Raw genomic sequence first — 26,189 nt, 5'->3', positions numbered from 1 at the left:
AAAATATTTTCTGTTTTTATTTCAGATTTCCAGCATTTGCAGTTTTTTACTTTTATTTCATGTCCGTTTGTAGCCTGCTTTTATCCTCTCCACAGCTTACTTTCCATCCTATCTTTGTGTCATCAGAAAATTTAGCAACCATAAGTTTGGTCCCTTCATCGAAATCATTTATATAAATTGTAAAATGTTGAGGCCCCATCACTGTCCCTGTGGCACATCACTAGTTACACCCTGCCAATCAGAAAAAGACCCATTTATGCTGACTCTGAATTTCCTTTTAGCTAAAGGATCTTAAATCCATGCCAACATGTTACCCGCTACACCATGAGCTTTTATTTTCCATAATAACTTTTGATGTGGCACCTCATCAAATGCCATCTGGAAATCTAAGCACAGTACATCCACCGGTTCCCCTTTACCCACAGCACATGTGACTCCTTCAAATAAGTCCAATAAAATGGGTAAACATGATTTCCCTCTGACAAAACCATGGCCTGAATTTTACGGTTGAGGCACGTCCACAGTCGATGCATTGGACTGCTTCAAATGCGGTTCCGATGCCCCAACCACTCTGGTGGGGCACTGCAGTACACCCCCCAGAAGATCCCCCACTTTGTGGTGGTTTGCTGTGCCCTCCGCAACCTGGCACAGCAGCGGGACAACATGCTGGAGGTCGAGGAGGAGGAACATGCGGCCACCTCAGAAGAGGAGGAGGAGGACGAGGAGGAGCCGGATCAGGAGGGGCTTGAGGATGAGCCCAGGAAGACCTGCAGGACCAGCCAAATTATGGAGGACAGGTAGCAGTGGCAAGGGTGCGGCATGCATGGAGGGACAGGGAGGCCCTCATCCTCGAACGCTTAATGTAGAATGTGGCTATGTCCCCCCCCCCTTCCCCTTCCCACCCAACGTCCGACCACACCCATGCCCTCATCCCCACCCGGCCTGCCTCAACTCCCTCCCCCTCCCCCAGCCACATCCACATCTTCCTCCCTCCAACCCCCCTGTCCACCCTCCCAGGGTCACCCTTCCCGTAACAGCCTCCCCGAACAGGCGCCGGAATGTGGCGACTAGGGGCTTTTCGCAGTAACTTCATTTGAAGCCTACTTGTGACAATAAGCGATTTTCATTTTCATTTCATTTCATTTCATCACTCCAGGATGGTACATCACTCCAGGGTGATGGGCCTGTATTGGCACTGTCAACAGGTCCATGTTGAAGGCAGGTGTGTCATGATAACCCGCTGTGAGCTGAGCACTGGTGATACTCACTCTATGCCTTAGTCTGACACCTGTCTGTCTGCTAAGTGCGCACTCACGCCCATCACCTGCACATGATATGCCTTGGGTGGGTGGGGGGGCGTAGTACAAGGACCACCGTGCCCAGGGGTCTGGGGCAGAGAGTTGGAGGCTGACCCGCATTGAGGAATAACATGCCAGAGGCGTCACAATTCCCGGGTGCAACGTGTTTCATTATTGTACACGTGTGACCCCAACTGCCCGTAGCTGCCGATAGTGTCGCCACCCCACCTTCATTTTGTAGCCATCTGGGATGGCCACTTTCAGAATACAAAATGGATGATCACAAAGACTGTAGGGAACTATGGACAATGTTAAGAAAGCAAGCAGGCACAGAGCCTGTATGCATATTGAAGAAACAGCTCCCAGATGGGACTGAAACTGTAGGGCAATTAACATATTGATGGCCCAGCTGCGGGAACAAAGGAAAGACACTCAAGCAACTGATCTAGCTCCAAACACCCCGGCACCAGTTCCCCAAACCGAAAGCGCAAACAAAGCAAGGCCAACGGCCACCTAAGACACGCCCAGCCATCAGGGCACCCCCCCCTTTATTGGTCAAGATCAATACCAGTAATCAAGAAGCGACCCAATTAATTGGGGCCAAGTTCAAGGCTCGCCCAAAAGCATGCGAAGCCCCTTCAGGTATAAGAAGAAGGCCCCGAGAGAGAATCGCTCTCTTGGATTTGGCTCTCAAAGCGGAGAGACTCATCCACCAGCTGCACCAGAAGCAAGTAAGTCCAAGGTCAACGCTCGCTACCAGATGGATGACCTTAGCTGTTCTCCTGTACCTCTTCGAACCCAACAACCTCAGATTCGAACAACGGCCATTGTTCCTCTGACTGAGTGGGCACCCAAAGCTAAGTATAGGCGTTAGCAATAGAGATAGTTTAGTTTGTAGTACTTTGTGTATGAGTAGCTATTACTGTGTGTGTAAATAAATAGTATTGACTTTGAACTAACTAACTGGTGTATCGAGTCTTTGATCGGTATTCGCGTTTGAACCTTGTGGCGGTATCGAGAGATACCTGGCGACTCTGAAGCAAACATAATTAGGATTAAGGAAGGTGACCACATTGACTGCCATATTTAGAACCAGAGAAACAGAGCAACAATTTCCCCACCCCCTTCTCCACCCCAGTGCCCTCTCAGTGTTCCTCTATCTGCTTGCCTCTCGGTGCCCTACAGCCACATCTAGATGTGTCTCCAGGATTCACATCAGTGGTGGAGGCAGCCTGTTGCTTACCGCATCCTATGTCCTTTGATGCCTCAGGGGCCGGAGGAACACAGCCTACCTGCCAGCAGCATGTGCCCTGCCATGCCCCCCCCCCCCCATCTTCCGTACGCTGACTCCAAGACGCATGGTATAGGGCCTGTTTCTATATGTATGCTGGTGTCACTGATCTCTTCCTCTCCACTACCTCCCTTGACCCCACCACCGCCACCCCAACCTTGTCAGACTGCCTGTCCTATATCAAGAAATGGATGAGTCAAGCGACCTCCAATTAGAAGAACCAGGCAACGTGCCCCAATGACTAGCGTCCGGTGGCCCTGACTTCAGTCGTAATGAAGTGCTTCAAGAGGTTGGTCATGAAGCGCATCACCTCCGTACTCCCAGAACGCCTTGATCCACTGCAATTCACATACCGCTGCAACCGGTCCACAGCAGACACCATCTCCCTGGCCTACATTCATTCCGAGAGCATTTCGACAACAAGGACTCCTACATCAGACTGCCATTTATTGACTACAGCTCTGCCTTCAACACCATAATCCCAGCCAAGCTCATATCATAGCTCCAAAACCTAGGACTTGGCTCCTCACTCTGCAACTGGACCCTCGGCTTTCTGACCCACAGACCACAATCAGTAAGAATAAACAACAACACCTCCTCCACAATAGTCCTCAATACCGCAAGGCTGCGTACTTAGCCCCCTACTATACTCCCTGTACACACATGACTGCATGGCAAAATTTGGTTCCAACTCCAACTACAAGTTTGCTGACGATACGACCATAGTGGGCTGGATCTCAAATAACGATGAGTCAGAATACAGGAGGGAGATAGAGAACCTAGTGGAGTGGTGCAGCGACAACAATCTACCCCTCAATGCCAGCAAAACTAAAGAGCTGGTGTTGCTCTCTTTGGTTGGCTCGGAAAATGGCTGTCAATATGGTCGCCTTCCTTAATTCTAATTTTGTTTGCTCTCGAGTCGCCAGGTATCTTTCGATACCGCCACAAGGTTCAAACCCGAATACTGATCAAAGACTCGATACACCCGTTAGTTAGTTAAAAGTCAATGCTTATTTATTTACACACACAGTTAAATCTACTCATGCACGAAACTCTACAGACTAAACTATCACTACTGCTAAAGCCTATAGCTTCGGGCACCCACTCAGTCAGAGGGACAATGGCCGTTGTTCGGTTCTGAGGCTGCTGGGGTCGAACTGGTACAGGGGAACAGCGAAGGTCGTCCGTCTGGTAGCGTGCATTGACTTACTTGCTTCTGGTGCAGCTGGTGGACGGGTCTCTCCTCGGTGAGAGCCGGGTCCAAGAGAACGATTATCTCTTGGGGGCTCCTTCTTATACCCAAAGGGGCTTCGCGCTCTTTTGGGCGAGCCTTAAACTTGGCCACAATCAATTGGGCCGTTTCTTGATCATTCCTATTGATTTCATCCAATAAAGGGGTGAGTGCCCTGATGGCTGGGCGTATCCTAGGTGGCCTTTAGCCTGCTTTGTTTCGGTCGCCTCTGGTGCCGGGGTGTCTGCCTTAGTAGCGGTTACTCAAATGTTACTCTTTTGTTCCCGGAGATGGGCCATTAGTATGCTAATGGGCCTATAGTTTTGGTCTTGTCTGGGAGCTGCGGCTCCAATATACAGACAAGCTCTGAACCTGCTTGTTTTCTCAGCATTGTCCATTTTCCCTGCAATCTTTGCAGTGTCCATTTTGTAATCGGGAAGTGGCCATCCCAGATGGCTACACTGGTCTTGACTTCAGGAAGCAAAGTACTGTACACACCCCTGTCAGCATCAACGAGGCCGAGGTGGAGATGGTTAGCAGTTTCAAATTCCTAGGGGTACACATCTCCAAAAATCTGTTGTGGTCCACCCACATCGATGCTACCACCAACAAAGCACAATAACGCCTATACTTCCTCAGGAAACTAAGGAGATTTGGCATGTCCACATTAACTCTTACCAACTTTTACAGATGCACTATAGAAAGCATCCTATTTGACTGCATCACAGCCTGGTATGGCAACTGCTCAGCCCAAGACCACAAGAAACTTCAGAGAGTTGTGAACACAGCCCAGTCCATCACACGAACCTGCCTCCCATCCATTGACTCCATCTACACCTCCTGCTGCCTGGGGAAAGAGGGCAGCATAATCAAAGATTGCTCCCACCCGGCTTACTCACTCTTCCAACTTCTTTCATCAGGCACAAGATACAAAAGTCTGAGAAAACGTACAAACAGACTCAAAAACAGCTTCTTCCCCGCTGTTACCAGACTCCTAAACGACCCTGTTATGGACTGATCTCATTCACACAACACCCCTGTGTGCTTCACCCGATGCCGGTGTTATGTAGTTACATTGTGTACCTTGTGTTGCCCTATTATGTATTTTCTTTTATTTCCTTTTCTGGAGCTGTTGAGCTGCTCACAGAAAAATACTTTTCACTGTATCTCGGTAAACGTGACAGTAAACAAAATCAAATCAAATGAAATTAAACATTGGCAAGATGAAACACCATTATTTTCCACCGCCATCATAAACATCATTCTCTTACCATAGATTATCTGCGCTCCAGATGAGTTGTTCAGGCTGAAGCAGACCATCCAAAACCTTGACGTTTGTTATTCCCGAGTGGAGCTTCAAAACCCCATATCATATTGATCACTATTATTTCCGTCTGCACAACATCACTGACCTTTGGCCCTTAAAAATCCTCTTCCACACCTCAGAATGGGGGTGGCACAGTAGCAGATGTTGTTAGCATTGTTGCTTCACAGCACCAGAGACTCGGGTTCAATTCCTGGCTTGGTCACTGTCTGTGTGGAGTCTGCACGTTCTCCCTGTGTCTGCGTGGGTTTCCTCCGGGTGCTCCGGTTTCCTCCCACAAGTCTTGAAAGACGTGCTTGTTAGGTAAATTGGACATTCTGAATTCTCCCTCAGTGTACCCGAACATGTGCCGGAATGTGACGACTAGGGGATTTTCACAATAACTTCATTGCAATGTTAATGTATGTCTGCTTGTGACACTAATAAATATTATGACTATTAGGTTAAATATGTTCAATGTTTTCTTTGCCAGTTTTCCATCATCCAGTTTCCACAAGATACTAGATTACCCAAAACTCAGCTCACCTCCATTTTGTTCAGCTTTATGTCCTGTTCGCCCATATCCCTCACCCTCAATTGGCTGCACTGACTTCATGTGCCCCAGCATATTAATTAAAAATATTCATTCACATCTTCAAAATCCTCCACAGCCTCTCTCCATTATCCCTGTGCAACCTCCCCCAGATATTCATTTCCTTCTGTGAACGCACAATTGCCATGTTTATGGATTGCACAGAAATATGTGGGTAGGCAAGTGAGGATGATACAAAGAGTCCACAGACGGATAGGTGAGTGGGCAAAAACATGGCTTGCAGTGCCGAGAACGTCCCCATTACTAAACGGGACTCTGCTTCTTTTCCGGGCCTCGGCGAGGAACGCCCAGCTGAAGCCACACTTCAGAACGCCCTGCCAAGGCTGCACTTAGGCTCATTTCCTGCACTAACAAGCTCAGTTCGCCAGTGCAGGAAGCGATTGGGGATCTCTGAACCCATATTTGCAGCCTCTGGACCCCCCCCCCCCCCCCATGCCTCAACCTACCAATTATAGGGCTTTGAGTCCACTGTACCCTGGGTCCTAGCAAGATGCCATAGGGCATCTTGGAACTGCCACCTGGGCATCCTGGCATTGCCAGGTTTTCACCCGTGCCAGTGGGACCAGGTGGCATTGCGAGCGTGCCAAGTTGGAGTGCCACAGTGCCTGGGTGTCAATGGGGGTGCCCAGAGCCCGACACCCCAGATGCCCCCAATCATCTGGGAGAACCCCCACCCCCGCATCCCCAGGTCAACATATGTGGAGACCAGTGCTAAATGGCACCCGCTGGGGGTCTCTTGAGGCGAGGCTGTTAGATTACGCGCATTGGGTAACTCCGGCGTAGACATATTCAAGTGAGCCGAACTGCTACTTGAATATGCAAATCTGGATCTCACCCATTGTGGCCAGGATCCAGATTGCACTATCTTGCAAGTTCTTATTAGACCCTTCAAGGCATGATGAGGCCTATAAATCTCACAAGAGACTTCTCGTGAGATTTACTGGCCTCGTCACGTCCCGAGTCAGGCGCGACAAGGCCGATAGGTCGGGCCCATTATACAGGAAAATGTGAAGTTCTGCATTTTGGTAGGAAGAATAAAGGAGCTGAATATTATTTAAATGGTGAAAACTCTGCACAGAAGGATTTAGGGATCCGCGTGCATAAATCACAAAAAGCTAACATACAAGTTCAGCAGGTAATTAGGAAGGCAAATGTAATGTTGGTCTTTATTTTAAAGTAAGAAGTCTTACAACACCAGGTTAAAGTCCAACAGGTTTGTTTTGATGTCACTAGCTTTCGGAGCGCTGCTCCTTCCTCAAGTGAATGAAGAGGTATGTTCCAGAAACATATATATAGACAGATTCAAAGATGACAGACAATACTTGGAATGTGAGCATTAGCAGGTGATTAAATCTTTACAGATCCAGAAATGGGGTAACCCCAGGTTAAAGAGGTGTGAATTGTGTCAAGCCAGGACAGTTGGTAGGATTTCGCAGGCCAGATGGTGGGGGATGAATGTAATGCGACATGAATCCCAAGTCCCGGTTGAGGCCGCACTCATGTGTGCAGAACTTGGCTATAAGCTTCTGCTCGGGAATGGAATACAACAATAGGGAAGTCCTGCCAAAATTATAAAAGGCACTAATTAGACCACACTTGAAATACGGTGAATAGTTTTGGTCTCCTTATCTAAAGAAAGATATGCTGGCTTTGGAGGCCATTCAGGGAAGATTCACGAGGTTGATCCCGACTATGGAGGGATTTTCTTACGAGGAGAGGTTGAGTAGATTGGGCCTGTACTCATTGGAGTTTAGAAGAATGAGAGGCGACCTTATTGAGAGATAGAGGATTCTCAGGGGGCTTGGCAGGGTAGATGCTGGGAGCATGTTTCCTCTTGTAGGAGAGTCTAGGACCAGAGGGCATAATCACAGGATAAGGGTCTCCCATTTAAGACAGAGATGTGGAGAGGCTGGGCCACTAAGTATGGTTCAAGGTTGAGACAGACAGACACTTATTCAGTACGGGAATGCAGGGTTATGGGGATAAGGTGGGAAAGTGGAGTTGAAGATTACATTAGATCAGCCATGATCTCATTGAATTGCGGAGCAGACTCGGTCGGCTGAGTGGCCTACTTCTTATGGTGTTATGCTGCTTGAGTTCTGGCCTTGTGTCCTCTTTCCCACTGATCGCCTCAACAGTGGCACAATCGACAAATCTCCCTTCCTGAAAGCTACACAATTACACTATTAGAAACTTTCCCTTTACAAGCCTTTCCTACCTTCTTCTTCCATGGTTTGTCAAACATCTTCTTGCTCTCTGTGAAGCACCTCTTGATGTTTAAAGCTTCAGCACGTCATATTGGCAGGAGTTATAATATGAAACATAATGCTATCTGAGCTTCCATGACCATTAAAGTGTTACACCAAGTATGTAAAATGTCTAGGTACACGTGCTCAGGTGTTTTGTTGGATTCTTATTTGCTGGAGGGGATTGGAAAAAGTAACATGGGCATCTCTCCTTCCGAAACCAAATGAATGAGCTAAACTCCAAGACACTGCTATTAGGTCATGCTTAATTGTTACCCACAGCTGATGTCAATGCTGTTCCATGATCAATTAATTGGAGTTATATTTTTGTATCTGGTACTTGACCTGATGCTTTGTTTCTTTTTTGAAAGAAAACATTCCATTGTTATTTGGTACCCTTTTATGATCTTTAGTAATAAACCTAACAAAGTTTATTAACATTAAAAACTCTACCGTACTGTAGAGGTTACTCAAACATAAGTAGCTAATCAGCAATTAGCTTTAATTGCCTGAATTTGAACCAATTTTCTCCCTAGTTAAAGTTACTCCCCTCCACGCTGTGCCACTACCATTATTAGTCATATGGTTATGCATCGTGGTCCCACGCTCTGGAATTTCCTCCCTAAATCTCTCTTGTCATTTCAGATCCTCTTTTAAACCCACCTCTTTGATTAAACTTTTGGGGTACATAGCAAATAATTAGAGCTTTAACTAGAGATCCTTCACTGTGAAGGGCAGGTAGTAATCATTTTGAAACAAAATATTTTGCATGACCTCGAAATATTTCAACGGGATTCCGGGCTGTGATTTGTTCTTAAGGGGTATCAGATATAAGAGGCGAACACAGTTATAACGTAATTAACTTATCACCTCGTCCAACATAAAATACATTTTGAAGGCATGACAAAAAACACAAATGATTGCCCAATGGAAAATGTGAAATAAATCTAAAAAGATTAAATGTCTGCCTATCACATTTAAAATTTAGTGTATAAAAAAGAGACCTAACACATGAAATGATTGTTTGGCAGCAAGGATTCCTTTTCCCTTGTTCTATTGCATATTCCTTATATAGAAATCATCTACTATTAAACAAACCTACAATAAAAATTCTACTTTGAAGGGTTACTTTGCAGAGTGCAGAAATGTTTGCATAATTTGACTAAGGGGCACTTGTTAACTTAATGGGATGTTTAGCATTAGGCCCCATGTAAAAGATTATTTTAACAGCATAAACTAAGGAAGATTCCTAAAGTAAGAGAATGTTAATATTTGCTCCTTTGCTGGAATTTAACATCTTCATTATTTAAGTAAATAGTATAAAGACCGCATAAGTTGTTTAGACTAAATTTTATGTTTAAGCACTTTTCTTCGACATTCTTTACAAATGTTGTAATCAGATTTATTACAGTGTGTGAAAAAGAAACCAAGTGTGCAGATTCTTTTCAGTAAGCTAAATAAAAGTTGACGGAAACTGGTTTAACTCAAGGCATTTTGGCAAATGTCATGAAAGAGTCAGGACTGTTCCACAGTTAAACCCACAGAACAACTCCAAGCCAGTGTGGGCAGTATCAACAATAATAAAGAATCAATTGATGGTTCGTCCAAAATTGTAATTCAGAAATGCTTAGTAAAAGCTTCTAAAAATAATTCAACTGAGCTAAGACAAAAGTCAGTTTAATATATTAGAGGACTTTTGTAAACACCTTTATTATTTAAACACTGTCAAAATATGACTTTGGTAGTTTATTAAATCATAATCAACAAAGCCTATTACTACAGGCTCTAAAATTAAATTTGTACAAATAACATTTGGAGTACAATTTGTGGATAAACATTTCAGAACATGGGAATGAAATCATGAATAACATAAAAATATCATATGACTAAATATGAAAACCAACTCCTTATCTGAGCAAACCCTAATCTTAAACTTCCTGTAGTTGAAAGAGAGCAACCAGTCATCTAGATTCTAGTTCTCAAGTTGACAAAAAGAGGTAATCTTTTCTGCAATATCTGATCCTGTTACTCAAGATATTTGCCTAAGCTACATATTATTAATAATCCAGAGTAGATGCCTTTGCATGGCTTTAATTAGAACTCATTGGAAGAAGTTTTTAATTGATTTCTGATCATTTCATTTCTCCTGATTGTTCCTCTTATTCAATCTTCTGAAAACCTTGCGCTGGATTCTCTGTTTTTGGGACTACATCCCCACACCGTCGTCAAAACTGTGGACTTACACGCCAGAAAAACTGGCGTGAAAGGGCCACATATTTCTAGCCCTGCAGGGGGCCACCTGGCGTAAATCCAGAAGCTTTTGCTGCAGATATGGGCCCCCGCACTTCCAGGTCGGAGGACACGCATGCGCATGGCGGCGACCTCCAGCGGCTGCGCCGTGCTCCATGGCGGACTTAGACCGCGGAGCTGGACAATAAAAATAGACCCTCCGATTGGTCCGCCCCCCACCAGGGCAGCCACGGACTGAGTACGCAGCCGTCACATTAGTATCCCGACCAGCATGACCATCGGTACTTTGGCCAGTTGGGGACGGAGAATGGCGGGGCGGGCCTCCAGCAATGGCCGCAGGTAGGGGATACGTGGCACGACGTACTCTCTGAGTACACTGCTTTTCGGGGCCCAGAGAATCGGGGAACCGGCGCCGGTCCCGATTTCATGCGGCAAAATGGATTCTCTGCCCCGGTGCCGGCCACGACTTTGGCGTCAGGGTGCGGAGAATCCAGCCCCATAACTCTCATACTGAGACATGTTTGTGAGCATAACAGCTGCTCTCTGCTATCTCACTAAAATTAAATGAAAATACTGCGGATGCTGAAAATTTGGAATAAAAGTAGAAAATGCTGGGAATACTCAGCAGGCCTGTCAGCACCTGTGGACAGAGAAACAGAGTTAAAGACCATTCCGGAGACTATGTGCTTCCTCCAGCGGAGACTCGCGACTGGTGTCCTCTGGCGCTAGGAGCGGCGCACAGGTGCAATTTGCTTTTCTTTACCATGCACATTTATGCATGGAGGAAATCACGTGGAATTCCATTGGAATCCTGGTATTGGGCCGTCATTTTTAGTGGTGGGCCTGATACCGAGGCGGACCCCCTCCTCCCACACTGCCCTCCTCCCCTCCGCTGGAAAGTAGGGGCAGTCAGCACTTCCCCTCCAACCATGGGAATAATGAGTCACCACTGCCCCCCTCCCCCCACCCCACAGCATGCACACTTCTGTGAAAAAGAGGAAGTCAAATCACTTAGCTGCTTTCGATGTGGTGAGGAACTGTCAATCATAGGAAGAGTGTTTATAAACATTGTGGTTGACATCAAAGCAGGATAATGGAGATGCATTCAAGTGTGAAGGGAAAGATAGATCAAAAATCCACCAATCACCTGTCTCTGGAATATTAACACTGTCAATCACTGGTTAATGTAATATATTTCTGTATGAAATTGAATGGAAGATTTGCATTTCAAAGGCTGTGAAGGGATTTGAAGCCCTTTGAAGTGTAGTTGGTTTTGGAGGAAGTCTCTGACACTTGTAACAGCTGCTTCTTGAAACTCGTGTGGCTGAGACAGCAGATGTTAGGAAAGGGTAAGTGAAAATGCAGTGATTTTTCACTCCACTGCCACACTGTGTGTATTCTAGCCCTCTTGACATGAATGCTAACAGTGAATTTACCTTCCTAATTGCCAATTGAACCTCAAGAGAATCCTGAACTAGGACTCCCAAGGCCCTTTGTGCTTCTGATTTCTGATGCCTTTTTTCATTTGGATAATAGTCTATGCCTCTATTCTTCCTCCGAAAGTGCACAACATTACACTTTTCTACATTGTTTTCCATCTGCCACTTCTTTGCCCACTCTCCCAGTCTGATCTTTAGATATTCTAAATCAAATAATCGAGCAGAGTCATCAAAAATGTGACTGCATGTATATTTGTTTTATGGTAGTTTTAAAGATTTTAAACAGACATTTCTCAAATAAGCAGCTGTCATAATTTGTAGCTGTACTCTGATCATTATACTTTATCACTGTTAAGTTTCATGTTCCACAAGCAATTAAGTAAGACCAATTGTCTTTTTAATAATTCAAGTAAATAAGGAAACACAATCATGCTATTTCAACAGGATGACATATAAGATTGCATCTTGCAGCAGTATAAAGTAATCCTTCAAAATAATATTTCCAGTAAGGATGGCAGGGTAGCACAGTGGCTAGCACTGCTGCCTCACAGCACCAGGGACTGTGGTTCAATTTCGGTCTTGGGTGGCTGTGTGGAGTTTGCATGTTCTACCCGCATCTGCATGGATTTTGTCCAGGTGTTCTGGTTTCCGCCCACTGTTCTATGAAGTTTTATTTTGTCTAGAGTTAGCAACAAGTTTAATCTGTATTTTCCCAGAAAATGGGTGAAATTCTCTGGTATCGGCCTGATGTCCGCCGACTGGCGCCCAAAACGGCGCAAATCAGTCGGGCATCGCGCCGCCCCAAAGGTGCGGAATGCTCCGCATCTTGGGGGGCCGAGCCCCAACCTTAAGGGGCTAGGCCCGCGCCGGTCGAATTTCCGCCCCGCCAGCTGGCGGAAAAGGCCTTTGGTGCCCCGCCAGCTGGCGCGGAAATGACATCTCCGGGCGACGCATGCGCGGGAGCGTCAGCGGCCGCTCACGGCATTCCCGCGCATGCGCAGTGGAGGGAGCCTCTTCTGCCTCCGCCATGGTGAAGACCGTGGCGAAGGCGGAAGGGAAAGAGTGTCCCCACGGCACAGGCCCACCCACGGATCGGTGGGCCCCGATCACGGGCCAGGCCACCGGGGGGGCACCCCCCCGGGGCCAGATCACCCCGCGCCCCCCCCAGGACCCCGGAGCCCGCTCACGCCGCCTTGTCCCGCCGGTAAGGTAGGTGGTTTAATCTACGCCGGTGGGACAGGCATTTTAGCAGCAGGACTTCGGTCCATCCGGGCCGGAGAATCGCTGGGGGTGGCCCGCCAACCGGCGTGGCGCAATTCCCGCCCCCGCCGAATATCCGGTGCCGGAGAATTCGGCAACCGGCGGGGGCGGGATTCACGCCAGCCCCCGGCGATTCTCCGACCCGGCGGAGGAAAGAATATGCTGAAAAGAATATCCTCCATTTCACACCCTAGATTTATTGGCATCTTTGTCGTATTCTTCCATGGTCCCAAAAATTCATATATCTTCAAATCCTCAGATTGTTTTTCTCCATATGTCCCGTTTGCATCCTAATCTCATTGCTCAGATATTCATGCAGTATTTTTTTAAAAACAGATCCTAATTAATACAAACAGAATTAATTGCTGAATTAAAGTATCTTCCCACTAGACAGGGATGTCCTATGTCCCCCCTGCTGTTTGCACTTGCGATTGAGCCGTTGGCCATCGCATTGAGAAGTTCGGGAGCATGGAAAGGAATAGTGCGGGGGGCGGATAGAGCATAGGGTGTCCTTATATGCCGACGACTTGCTGCTGTATGTGTTGGAGCCGAGTGCGTCGATAGGAGGAATATTGGAGCTACTGCGGGTATTTGGGTCTTTCTCGGGGTACAAGTTGAACCTGGACAAGAGTGAGTACTTTGTGGTGTCTCGGCCGGGGGTGGGGGCAGGGGTGGGGGGGCTGCCATTCCGTAGAGCAGGGACTCATATTAGGTATCTGGGGGTGCAGGTTGCCTGGGAGTGGGGGAGGCTCCGTAGGTACAACATCACTAGTTTGGTGGGGAGAGTGAAAGCCGATCTGGCAAGGTGGGACGGCCTTCCTCTGTCACTGGCAGGTCGGTTACAGGCGGTTAAAATGAATGTGTTGCCGCGATTCCTGTTTATTTTTCAATGCCTACCGATTTTCCTGCCAAAGACTTTTTTCAGGGAGATTGAGGGAAGGATTACCTCATTCATATGGGGAGGGAAGGTGGCCAGAGTGAGAAAGGTGCTGCTACAGAGGGGAAGGCAGGCAGGGGGTTTGGGTCTCCCGAACTTGTTGTACTACTACTGGTCGGCGAATGTGGAGAAAGTGCGGAGCTGGGTCAGAGGGGTGGATTCTCAGTGGGTCAGAATGGAGGAGAGTTTGTGCAGGGGATCGGGGCTGAAGGCACTTGCAATAGCTCCGGGGAAATATTCAGGGAGTCCGGTAATAATAGCTTCATTGAAAATCTGGAGGCAGTTTCGCCAACACTTCGGGTTGGGTTTAGGGTCAAGGGAAATGCCGATTCGGGGGAACCTCAGATTTGAGCCAGGGAGGTGGGATGGAAGTTTTCGGAATAGGAAGAGAAGGGGATTAAGACGCTAAAAGATTTGTTTCTTCGGGGTCGGTTTGCAGGATTGAGGGAGCTGGAAGCGAAGTATGGGCTAGAGCAGGGAGAAGGGTTTAGGTACATGCAGGTTCGGGATTTTGCTAGGAAGGAGATACAGAGCTTCCCAGAGGAACCGGCCTCCACATTGCTGGAGGAGGTGTTGACGACAAGGGGACTGGAGAAGGGGGCAGTGTCAGCGGTGTACGGAGCTATTCTGGAAGAGGATAAGGCACCACTGGAAGGGATCAAAGCAAAGTGGGAGGAAGAGCTGGGAGAGGTTATAGAGGAGGGGGTCTGGCGTGAGGTGCTCCGGTGAGTGAATGCCTCCACCTCATGTGCGAGGTTGGGGCTGATACAGATGAAGGTGGTATATAGAGCGCACCTCACGAGGACGAGGATGAGCCGATTTTTTGAAGGAGTAGAGGATGTGTGTGAGCGTTGCGGGGGGGGGGGCCTGTGAATCATGTTCCTATGTTTTGGTCCTGTCCAAAGCTAGGGGAGTACTGGAAGGAGGTGTTTCGGGTAATTTCCAAGGTGGTGTGTGTGAAACTGGACCCGGGTCCCCAGGAGGCCATATTCGGGGTGTCGGACCAGCCAGGGTTGGAAACGGGAGCGGAGGCAGATATCATAGCCTTCGCCTCGTTGATCGCCCGAAGGCGGATCCTGCTGGGATGGAGAACAGCCTCTCCACCCAGTGCCCTGGCGTGGTGGGGGGAGCTGTTGGAATACTTGACCCTTGAGAAGGTTAAGTTCGAACTGAGGGGAAGCTCGGAGGGGTTCTACAAGTCATGGGCACTATTTATTATGCACTTTCAAGAACTGGATAACATCGAACATTAGTTGGGGTGGGGGGGGGGGGGGTGGTGGGGGGGAGGAAGGCTGTGTAGATTAAGGGTGACTACGGGTAATCCCTGATTCCTTTTTGTCATTTGTTTATGTAAACATGTGGGCTGATGTTTGGGGGTTGGTGGGCGGATGGGATTGTTGTTATTATGGGGATTGACATATCTTGCTGATTATTGTTTATTGTTGATGGGTGTAAATGTGGGAGAAAATGTGAAAAAGGAGGCGAATAAAAATATTTTAAAAAAATAAAAAATTAAAGAATCTTCCCATATTTGTCACTCTCCAAATCCTGATAATTTTAAGTTTTATTTGAGATTTGCTAATTTTATAATCATGTTCTGAGTCTAGGTTAAACAACTTGCTTGTTTGCATGACTCATTTTTCTAAGCATTTAGCAAGTTGGATCATGTTCCTCTTCATCTTTTCTTCAGCTATGAGAACAAATGTATCCCTCTGATATAGAACCCCATGCTTTCTAGACATTTTTGCCACTATTTGAACCTTCTCCAATGTATGAATATTATTGGTTGAATAATTAAGATATGCCTATCTTCATGCTTTTCTACTACTACTTAAGTATCACCTGGTGTGAAACGGGAAAGTTCCAAGCTTGATACCTGGTGATTTTTATAAACTGGTCTCAGTTGGAATGGTGCCAGTTGGTTTCCACTAGCATTAGCATCCCTATGGAGGGGGCAAAAGAATTAACTAGGATCCTAGCTCCTGATTCCAACTGACGGCACCTTTTGAAAAGTAAATTTTTGCATGTTGAATGTGGATTAGATTATGGATGGTCTAAGACCCTGGGCTGGATTCTCCGCTCCCCGACACCGAAATCGTGTTCGGCGACGGGGCGGAGAATCCTGTTTCCCGCATGAAATCAGGGCCGGTGCCGGTTCAGCGATTCTTCGCCCCCCCAAAAAGCAGCATACTCATGGAGTACGCCACGCTGATTATCCATCACAAGAGGGCATTGCCAGAGGCCTGCCCCACTATTCTCCACCCCGACCGGCCAAATTCCCAATGGCATGGACCACTCATTGTCCTGCTGTTCGGGAAACTCGCGAGGCGGCTGCGGACTCAGTCCGTGGCTGCCACAGTCGGGGGTGGGTCGATTGGTAGGCGGGGGGGCGGGGGGGCGCTCATTCGGGACTGGGTTTTTTTGTGCAGGCGGTCCGGGGCACTATTTCTGCTTTCCAGGTCCATGGCCTGAGTCTGCCATGGAGCCGTGCGCATGCGTGCCCTCTGACCCGGGAGTGCGGGGGGGTCGTATCGGCAGCTGGAGCTGTGAGCTCCATGACAGCTGCCTGCTACCCCCCTGCAAGGTTGTGAATCTGTAGCCTTTTGACGCCAGTTTTTCTGGTGTAAAAGACCACAGTTTTCACGATGGCGTGGGGACATAGTCCCTTAAACGGAGAATCCAGCCCCCCATGTGGATGCATAGTTTAATCTCTTACAGAACAAATGGGTTGATTTGGTGGAATTTCAGAAGTCTGTTGGTGACCACGGGGGTGATTTTGGACCGCGTTCGCTGTGAGAGCAAACGGTGAAGTGGGCGCAAAGTCTCGTGAGAATCGGAAAACGGGATCTCGCCGGCAAGATCTTGTTTTCTAATTTTCCCTGTCACCCCGCCAGTGATGTAAGCTTTCTGCCCGCTGGGAAGTGTGTGAGCCATATTAAAATAAATTTAAAAGTATTTAAAGAGCTTCCCTGCAATGTGTTCCCGGCAGATAAAGTATTCCACCCTCACCACTGTGACTTCATGTCGGCAAGGTTTACAACAGCTATTGAAAAATAGGTAGTTGGGGGGATCCCCGGGTACGGAAAGGCAGGTATACCCCCTGTGCTGGGAGAGGGACATGCAGAATGCAGGTGCTTTGGCTCTGTCTCTGGCAACCTGGCAATATCTGGGGTTGTGACAGGGGAAGGCTCTCTGTGGAGCCCCGCTGGGGGTGTTGGGGGTTCTCCTTATGTGTGGAGGAGGGTTGCCCAATATTTGTGTGGAGTGGGTTCCCTATGTCCGTAGGGGAGTGGTGGGCGGAGTTTCCCTTTAGCGCAGACGGGCCCCAATCTATGTGGAGCTGGCGTTGCCGCGTTTATCAGGCTCGTTACTATGATACGAAATCCGCGCTCACAGATTTTCTGTGCAAAGTGCCAGAGAACCTGGAGAGGAAACTGAGCTGTGCAGCTGTAGAGCTACACACCGGTTTTCGCACCCCAGCCAGCTCTCTGTGCAAAACCATGCCCCACAAAACCATACACCTGCATGTTTGAAAACCTTCAGAGAAGCTGGGAACAAATGCTAGGGGGCAGCACGGTAGCATTGTGGATAGCACAATTGCTTCACAGCTCCAGGGTCCCAGGTTCGATTCCGGCTTGGGTCACTGTCTGTGCGGAGTCTGCACGTTCTCTTCGTGTCTGCATGGGTTTCCTCCGGGTGCTCCGTTTTCCTCCCACAGTCAAAAGATGTGCAGGTTAGGTGGGTTGGCCATGATAAATTGCCCTTAGTGTACAAAATTGCCCTTAGTGTTGGGTGGGCTTCCTAGGTTATGGGGATAGGGTGGAGGTGTTGACCTTGGGTAGGGTGCTCTTTCCAAGAGCCGGTGCAGACTCGATGGGCCGAATGGCCTCCTTCTGCACTGTAAATTCTATGATCTATGATCAAGTAATGAAAGGTAAGTAAACATAAAATGAATTAAAAGAAAGAGAAGCGTGTAACGTACCAAAGTCTAAAGGTTTGATTGAGTTGAGGATGACTTTTCATCTCATAAGAAATTTATATTCTTATGTAAAGAATACTTCTACTTTATTTTGGAAAATGTTTTATTGCAGATTTTCTATTTCACAGTTTATCACATGTCGCAACAAATCTCCAAATCCCGTAGACCACAGAATAACCATCACTCAATGTGTAGGGCTCGATTTAACGGAAACATTTCTAAATATTAAAATCATAGAATTTACAGTGCAGAAGGAGGCTATTCGGCCCATCGAGTCTGCACCGGCTCTTGGAAAGAGCACCCTACCCAAGGTCAACACCTCCATTCTATCTCGATAACCCAGTAACCCTACCCAACACTAAGGGCAATTTTGGACACAAAGGGCAATTTAGCATGGCCAATCCACCTAACCTGCACATCTTTGGACTGTGGGAGGAAACCGGAGCACCCGGAGGAAACCCACGCACACATGTGGAGAATGTGCAGACCAAGCACAGACTGACCTAAGTCGGGAATCGAACCTGGCACCCTGGAGCCGTGAAGCAATTGTGCTAACCACTATGCTACCGTGCTGCCCATTATTTTGGCTGTGATTGGCGGGGTGTTTCTCGATTGCCAGGTTGGTGAGATCGCGGCACATACTGAGTGGCACTTAGTGCCAGAACTGAGCCCCCACGAACTTCTCGCCATTACTGGCTGTCTTGTCCTCTGATACGCTGGATTTGCACCTCAGCATCTTGCCGCTAACAAGGGAGAGCAGCTTTTAAACACTCCCTCACCACTCACTCCCAGTCAACACACAAGCATGGGAGCGCGCAGACCTGCTACTCACTTTGGGGATGCCGAGCTGGCCAGGCTGATCAATGCTGTGGATGTGAGATGGGACATCCTGTACACCAAGGGGATTGAACGACCAGCAGCAGGGCCACCAATACCACCTGGGAAGCAATGGCAGCAGCCGTTAGTGCATGCAGCACGACAAGGAGGACCGCCGCCCAATGTAGGAAGAAGACCAACGACTTTCACCGAGCTGCAAGGGTAAGTTACCACCTCTCTCCTGGCATCAGGTCTGCCTGCCGCCCCTCAAATTCCATAACCCCCACCCCACAAATCACTGACTGACACCTTGCATCGTCCCCACATCCGATCTTTGTGCTTGCTCCTCAGAACACACTGGCACCCACCAGCACAACCCCTTCATGTCCACATGCGGTGCCCACACATGCCACCTGCTAAAGACCCCTCCACCCTCGACCCATCAAGCGCGCGGCTCACAATGCCCTCTCTTTGTCCCCGGAAGAGAAGATAGCCCAGAATAAAAGGGAAAGGGCCAGGGCGGGGGGAGAGTACCAGAGATGAGGGCAGAGTACCTATGCGGAATGGGCCCTGGAAATCACGGGAGAGACCAATCACCGACAGCGAGGTAGGCCTGCGGCGCAGAGGTGAGGATCCACTGCGCCGTCGCCCAGGTGAGCTATCTGAACTGTATTGTTCATGTCAGACAAAACGATTCTTCCCTCTCATTGACCACATGTCCATTGACTTTCAGGATCACCATCTGATGGAGCTGGGCCATCCAGGATCATTCCCCTCCGCCACCCAAGCGACCACCTCAGAGAAGAGCTCCACCAAGACCACCATCGATGCATCACAGCTATCATTCCCACCTTCCACTAGCGCAGAGACACTGACCTCGGTGAGCGACATTAGTGGTCAGGCTTCTGGCGCACAGTCTGGTGGGTACCACACAGTTGCAGATGCACATCAGGTGGAGGTAGGAACACCCAAGGGAGTCAGCAGTTGGAAGTCTGCTGGATCTCAGGACTGAGCTGAGTTCCAGTCAGATGCTGAGCTTCTGACAAGATTCCCCCAGAGCTGATGCAGTTACAGGGCACAGCTGTGAGATTCAGGAGGTGATGTCAACGACATTCCAGCAAGTGCACAGCCAATTGGAGGAGTCCCAATGGCTACGGGCGCAGGAGATGATGCAACGTGCCTCAACGAGTACCGCCCGGTGGCCTTGACTCGATCATTATGAAGTGCTTCAAGAGGTTGGTCATGAGACCCATCAACTCTGTGCTCCCAGAATGCCTTGATCCACTGTAATTCGCATACCGCCACAACCGGTACACAGAAGACGCCTTCTCCCTGTCCCTACACTCATTTCTGGAGCATCTCAACAACAAGGACTCCTATGTCAGGCTCCTTTTCATTGACTATAGCTCTGCCTTCAACACTATAATTCCACATCAAAACTCCAAAACCTAGAACTTGGCTCCTCACTCTGCAACTGGATTATCGACTTCCTGACCGATAGACTACAGTCAGTAAGGATAAACAACAACATCTCCGACACGATTGTGCCCAATACCGGGGCCCCGCAAGGATGTGTACTTAGCCCCCTACAAGCTATATACACTCCCTATACACACTCAACTGTGTGGCAAAATTTGGCTCCAACTCCACCTACAAGATGACACGACAGTCGTGGGTCAGATCTCAAACAACGATAAGTCAGAGTATAGGAGGGAGTTAGAGAACCTAGTGGATTGATGTAATGACAACAATCTCTCCCTCAGTTACTAGTGGTATACCACAAGGATCTGTTTTGGGGCCACTGCTGTTCATTATTTTTATAAATGACCTGGAGGAGGGCGTAGAAGGATGGATGAGTAAATTTGCGGATGACACTAAAGTCGGTGGAGTTGTGGACAGTGCGGAAGGATGTTGCAGGTTACAGAGGGACATAGATAAGCTGCAGAGCTGGGCTGAGACGTGGCAAATGGAGTTTAATGCAGAAAAGTGTGAGGTGATTCATTTTGAAAGGAGTAATAGGAATACAGAGTACTGGGCTAATGGTAAGATTCTTGGTAGTGTGGATGAGCAGAGAGATCTCGGTGTCCATGTACATAGATCCCTGAAAGTTTCCACCGAGGTTGATAGGGTTGTTAAGAAGGCGTACGGTGTGTTAGCTTTTATTGGTGGAGGGATTGAGTTTCGGAGCCATGAGGTCATGTTACAGCTGTACAAAACTTTGGTGCGGCCACATTTGGAGTATTGCGTGCAATTCTGGTCGCTGCATCATTGGAAGGATGTGGAAGCATTGGAAAGGGTGCAGAGGAAATTTACCAGGAGGTTGCCTGGTATGGAGGGAAGATCTTGGGCGTCATTCTCCGCCGGCAGGAGTCTCCGTTCTGCCGGCGCCCGGGGGTTTCCCGACAGCGTGGGGCTGCCCCACAATGGGAAACCCCATTGACCGGCCGGCGTTGCGGAGACTCCCGCCGGCCGGTCGGGGCAGAAATGTGGCGGGGCGGGTAGGAGAATTTTGCCCCTTATGAGAAAAGGCTGAGGGACTTGAGGCTGTTTTCGTTAGAGAGAAGAAGGTTAAGAGGTGACTTAATTGAGGCATACAAGATGATCAGAGGATTAGATAGGGTGGACAGTGAGAGCATTTTTCCTCGGATGGTGATGGCTAGCACGAGGGGACATAGCTTTAAATTGAGGGGAAATAAAAATAGACGGATGTCAGAGGTAGGTTCTTTATTCAGAGACTAGTAAGGGCATGGAATTCCCTGCCTGCAACAGTAGTGGACTCGCTAACACGAAGGACATTTAAATGGTCATTGGATAGACATATGGATGATAATGGAATAGTATAGATGGGCTTTAGAGTGGTTTCACAGGTCGGCGCAACATCGAGGTCCTGTAATGTTCTAATGTTCAATCTCAGCAAAACTAAAGAGCTAGTCATTGACTTCAGGAAGTAAAATATCACACAAACCACTGCCTGCCTCAATGGTGCTGAGGTGGAGATGGCTGACAGCTTCAAATTTCTAGGTGTGCATATCATCAACAATCTGTCCAGGTCCACCCACATCGACGCTACGACTAAGAAAGCACAGCAGCACCTATACATCCTCAGGAAACTAAGGAAATTCAGCATATCTACAATGACTCTAATCAAATTTTACAGATGCACCATAGAAAGCATCCTATCTGGTTGAAACACAGCCTGGTATGATAACTGCTTAGCCAGAGACCATAAGAAACCACAGAGAGTTGTGAACATTGCCCAGTCCATCACACGAACCCGCCTCCCATCCATTGATTCCATCTACACGTCCCGCTGCCTGGGGAAAGCAGGCAGCATAATCAAAGACCCCTCCCACCTGGGTTATTCTCTCTTCCAACTTCTTCCATTGGGCAGTTTTGTGTTATGTACTCTGGGATAACACAGGCTGCAGCTGGATGCAGCTTTAACCAAAAGGTACTCCAGACCTTGAAGTTAGTTCAATCTGATTTATTGAACCAGTAGCACAGTTAGATCAGTTCTCTATGAGTTCGACTCACTGCTAACCTAAGTGTGGTTACTCTGTCTGACTGAACCAGACTAGCTCTTAGCCATGTGCTGGAGGTGTGATACTATACATACACCCTGACCCACTCTGTTGATGTGGAAAGAGGCGGAGTGTGTGTACCTCGTGCCTTTTGTAGTGAGATACAACCCCTGAGTGTCCTGCCTGCTCATTGGTCATGTCCTGTTCTCTATGTTCATTAGATGCCTGTCTGTGTCTGTCTGTATATCATTATCTGCATGTCTGCATATCATGACAGGCAGGAGATACAAAAGTCTGAGAACATGCAATAACAGATTCAAAAATAGTTTCTTCCCCGTTGTTACCAGACTCCTGAATGACCCTCTTATGGACTGAACTGATCTCTTCAAACATCTTCTTTACTGAGTTCTGCACTCTGTATGCTCACCCGTTGCCTGTGTTTATGTATTTACATTGTGTATTTATGTATGTCCTATGTTTGTTTTCATGTATGGAACGATTTGTCTGGCCTGCACGCAGAACAATACTTTTCACTGTACTTGGCTGCACATGACAATACAACAAATCCAATACTGCAGGGCACTGCCAGAGCAGTGCCAGCATTGGAACATCATTTTGAGCAGTCTGATGCACCGCTCAATGACAGCACATGTAGCAACATGGGCCTCGTTATAGCGGGTCTCCGCCTCCATCTCCAGCCTCTGTACTGGTGTCATCAGCCAGGAGCTCAGCGGGTACCCATTATCCCCCAAGAGCCAACTTATCATCCTGGGGTGGTCCTCGTAGACACTAGGGATCTCCGAGTGTCCCAGGATGTAGCTGTCATGCACACTTCCTGGAAAGCGTACACACAAGTGCATGATCCAGAAGCAATGGTCGCACACAAGTTGAACATTCAGGTAGTGAAACTCTTTCCTGTTAACGAAGGGCCCTCCCCGAAGCTCCGGTCTCCGCAAGGCTACATCCATGCCATCAATTACTCCCTGGACCGGGGCATCCTGACAATGACAGAGAATCCTGCACCCCGGGCATCTTGGTGGGCGTGATCCAGCTCAACGTTGATATAGTCTGATGCCCAGGCATGCAGGGCATCTGTGACATCACAAGTCCCCACCGAGCCCATGAGCGAACCGGTTGAATAGAAGTTCAGGCTGCGATGACTTTCCCGGCCACCGGGTGTGGGTGCCCTCCTCCACGGGGTGCCAAGACCATGAGGACATGACACAGGTGCCGCACTGTCTTTTTGTTGAGACGGAGTCCCCTGCAACATCTGCTGTCCATCATCTCCTCAAAAGACCAACAATGCCTGTACATCTTGTGCTGTCGCTGGTGTCCTTCTGGGGTCCTCCTTGGCCTGTTAGGTGGCCGGTTCTTTGGGGTGTGCGGTGGCCCCCTGCACATGGGGTGCCACCTCCAGCCCGCGTCGATGCTGTTACCACCTTTTCCGGTGTCTGGCCACCTGAGCTGCCACCAGCACTGTGAGGGCAATCTCTGCGGGACCGACATAGCCAGCCATATTTTGTATTTATGTAAGAAATTGGAGAAGGATAGAGATGTACAATCAGTTAGGGCTTCCATCCCAGGATTGTCTAATCCACCAAGCCTCCCCCACCCTTACATGCCCTGCCTTCTCGCAGAGTGTCACCCACTGAGCCAGTTGTGCTGGCAAACCTCACTGTGCACACTTCCCTGCTGTTTCTCTAGTACCAGCACCAGGTTATCTTACATCTTCCCTTTCCTTACTCCAGGCCACAGATGCAAAAGATGTGGCAGCAAACAAAACTACTGCCTTCAGGCATTTGCAGCGACCAACAGGAGCAAACACAACCTGCAGCACCACTTGAGAGCTGTGACGTTCTCTCACAACTAACAAGGCTAATTTCTCATTAGCAATAGTTTTCAGCTGTGAAGCTAGAGGCTGCTCACAGTCAAAGGGAGTTAAATTGACCTTCAGCAAATGACCAAGAACAGGACTCTGTTCTGGAGGTGTTTGTTACGACAGACAGACAACAGCTGTTGTTACCCCTGTTATGAGTGTCCACAATATTTAAAGGTGGCTTGAAGGCTCACATACAAAAAGCTCCTCAACCTCCCTCCCTGGCGCAGGGGTGACCCCTGACTGGAACGCTTAACCCCCTGAATAAGCCCAACCCCCCTGAGGGGTTCTCTCCGCCCCCCCCTCAACCCCAAAGCACTGGGGCAGCAGCTCCAGTGCCCTTGAGCTGCGTGCCGAAAAATGGAAATGGCTATTCAACTTCTGACTAATGAGATGGAAATGTATGCAATTATAAGCTAATGATATGCTCGCCATATTTGGGCGTGGTGCAGAACTTGCCATGAAGAGCCGGCCAGTTAAATAGCATACTGATTTGCGTCCGGTCCGAATCTTCATTTTGGCCTTTCCCGTTATTTAACCAGCGCACCCAGATTCAAGCTGGGCGCAATACGATGGTTAAATAGTGCCCATAATTGAAAACACTGGCAAATACTAAGACAGTTGTATCATATTATCAATTGTAGTTATTATAATCAAGATCCCCTTTTCGCACGGATAAAAAAGGTGTATTGCAAAATAGTGGAGGATACCAGGATAACCAAAAACAGGACAGAGCCATGAGCACAATGCAAAACGGTGCACAGCCACGCATACAGGATAACAAAGACAGAGCTACACACCATACAGGATCCACAATGTGATCATATACAATCAAACAGTGTTCAGTACCCTAAGATCCCCTTTAGCTCCAGGCATTCAAGGTCACCACTCGGGTCCCACCCTCAACAGGATTCCGCCCATTACCCATTATCAAAGAGACCCTAACAACAGAATGACATACTTGCCATCCTTTCCAGAAGTCAAATTATCAAGTAACTGCTGTCACTATTCACATAGCCATGAAAATATTTAAAAACCTATCTGAGAAAAGCAGGATAACCAAGGATAGACTGACCATGCTCGGGTGTGCAGCAGTAAATAATTCCCTCAGCCCCAGCAAGGGCGGAGGCACCAACAGCAATAAACCCTGATCGGGATTCTCCGTAGCCTGACGCCGAAATCGGGTTCGGCGATCGGGCGGTGAATGGATTCTGATGGCGGAATCGTGGCAGGTGCCGGTTTGACTCCGGTCCGCGATGCTCCACTCCCTCTATCGACTGGCCCACCTGCAATGCTCTGCCCCGATGGGCCTAGTCCCCAATGGCGTGGGCCATGTGTGGTCCCAATGGTCGGGAACCCGGTGTGCCGGCTGCGGACAGTGTCCAGCGCTGCCACATTCGTCCGGGATTCGTACCGCTGGCCGGGCGAGCTTCTGCTAGCGCTGGGGGAAGTGGTGGGGGGGGGGGGGGGGCGGTGGGGGCTTGGGGTCGGGGTGGGCAGTTAGTGTTCCGGCACAGCCAGCGCCATGTTCTCTGGTGCAGGTTGTCAGCTCTGCGCATGCGCGGCTTGGGACCCGGCGATTCTCCGGCCGTTTTCCGCACGGTCTGCAGGCGGTTCATGTGTCGCTGTGCTAGCCCCCTACCGGTATCAGAATCGGTGAGGGATTTGCACCGATTGTCCTGCCATGAACCACCCACGGATCCTCCGTTGTCGCCGGCACTTTGCCGTTGGAATGGAGAATTCCGCCCCCTATCTTTCGCAAAATACATGTCTGTCTCGAACCTAACAGAAAGCTATCAAAGATTCTTTAACCCCACAATAGCAAAAGTGCAAAAAGAATGTTGCAACACCGTAAGATGTAATGGAAGGTTTCCCTTACCCACCGTGAGGATTTAGAAGCCATACCCACCACCTCTGTATCATACCACCTGTCCACCACTCTGCATCCATAAACAAAGCAAAGGGTACCAAGAAAAAAATACTCCTTCACTGAAAATGAAAGGTTTACAACACAAAAAGAGGACCGGGTAAATATAACACAACCCTAAAGTCATATAACCACTCCAACATGCTCCCCAATGAAACAAAGGAGCCCCATTATCAGTCCACAAATAGGAAAATATCTTCGT

At 48.4% G+C, this 26,189-nt stretch overlaps 1 long non-coding RNA gene across 3 annotated transcripts in view; it reads left to right on the top strand.

The window, feature by feature from the left end:
• The window catches only part of LOC140409539 (uncharacterized), a 206,444-nt gene that overhangs the window by 80,976 nt on the left and 99,279 nt on the right, over nucleotides 1-26,189 (top strand). For 2 of the 3 annotated variants that reach the window (XR_011940379.1, XR_011940380.1), the window contains exon 1: nucleotides 10,417-10,571. The exons of the other annotated variant lie outside the window; for it this stretch is intronic. This is a non-coding gene — a long non-coding RNA (uncharacterized lncRNA). Of the gene's footprint in view, nucleotides 1-10,416; nucleotides 10,572-26,189 lie in introns of those variants that run through there. 3 annotated transcript variants of the gene reach the window in all.

Source organism: Scyliorhinus torazame, chromosome 3 (genome assembly GCF_047496885.1).
Source record: "Scyliorhinus torazame isolate Kashiwa2021f chromosome 3, sScyTor2.1, whole genome shotgun sequence".
In the NCBI taxonomy this organism is placed as follows: Eukaryota; Metazoa; Chordata; class Chondrichthyes; order Carcharhiniformes; family Scyliorhinidae; genus Scyliorhinus; species Scyliorhinus torazame.
Note: the sequence above shows the minus strand (reverse complement) of the source record. Positions and strands in the feature narration are given on the sequence as shown.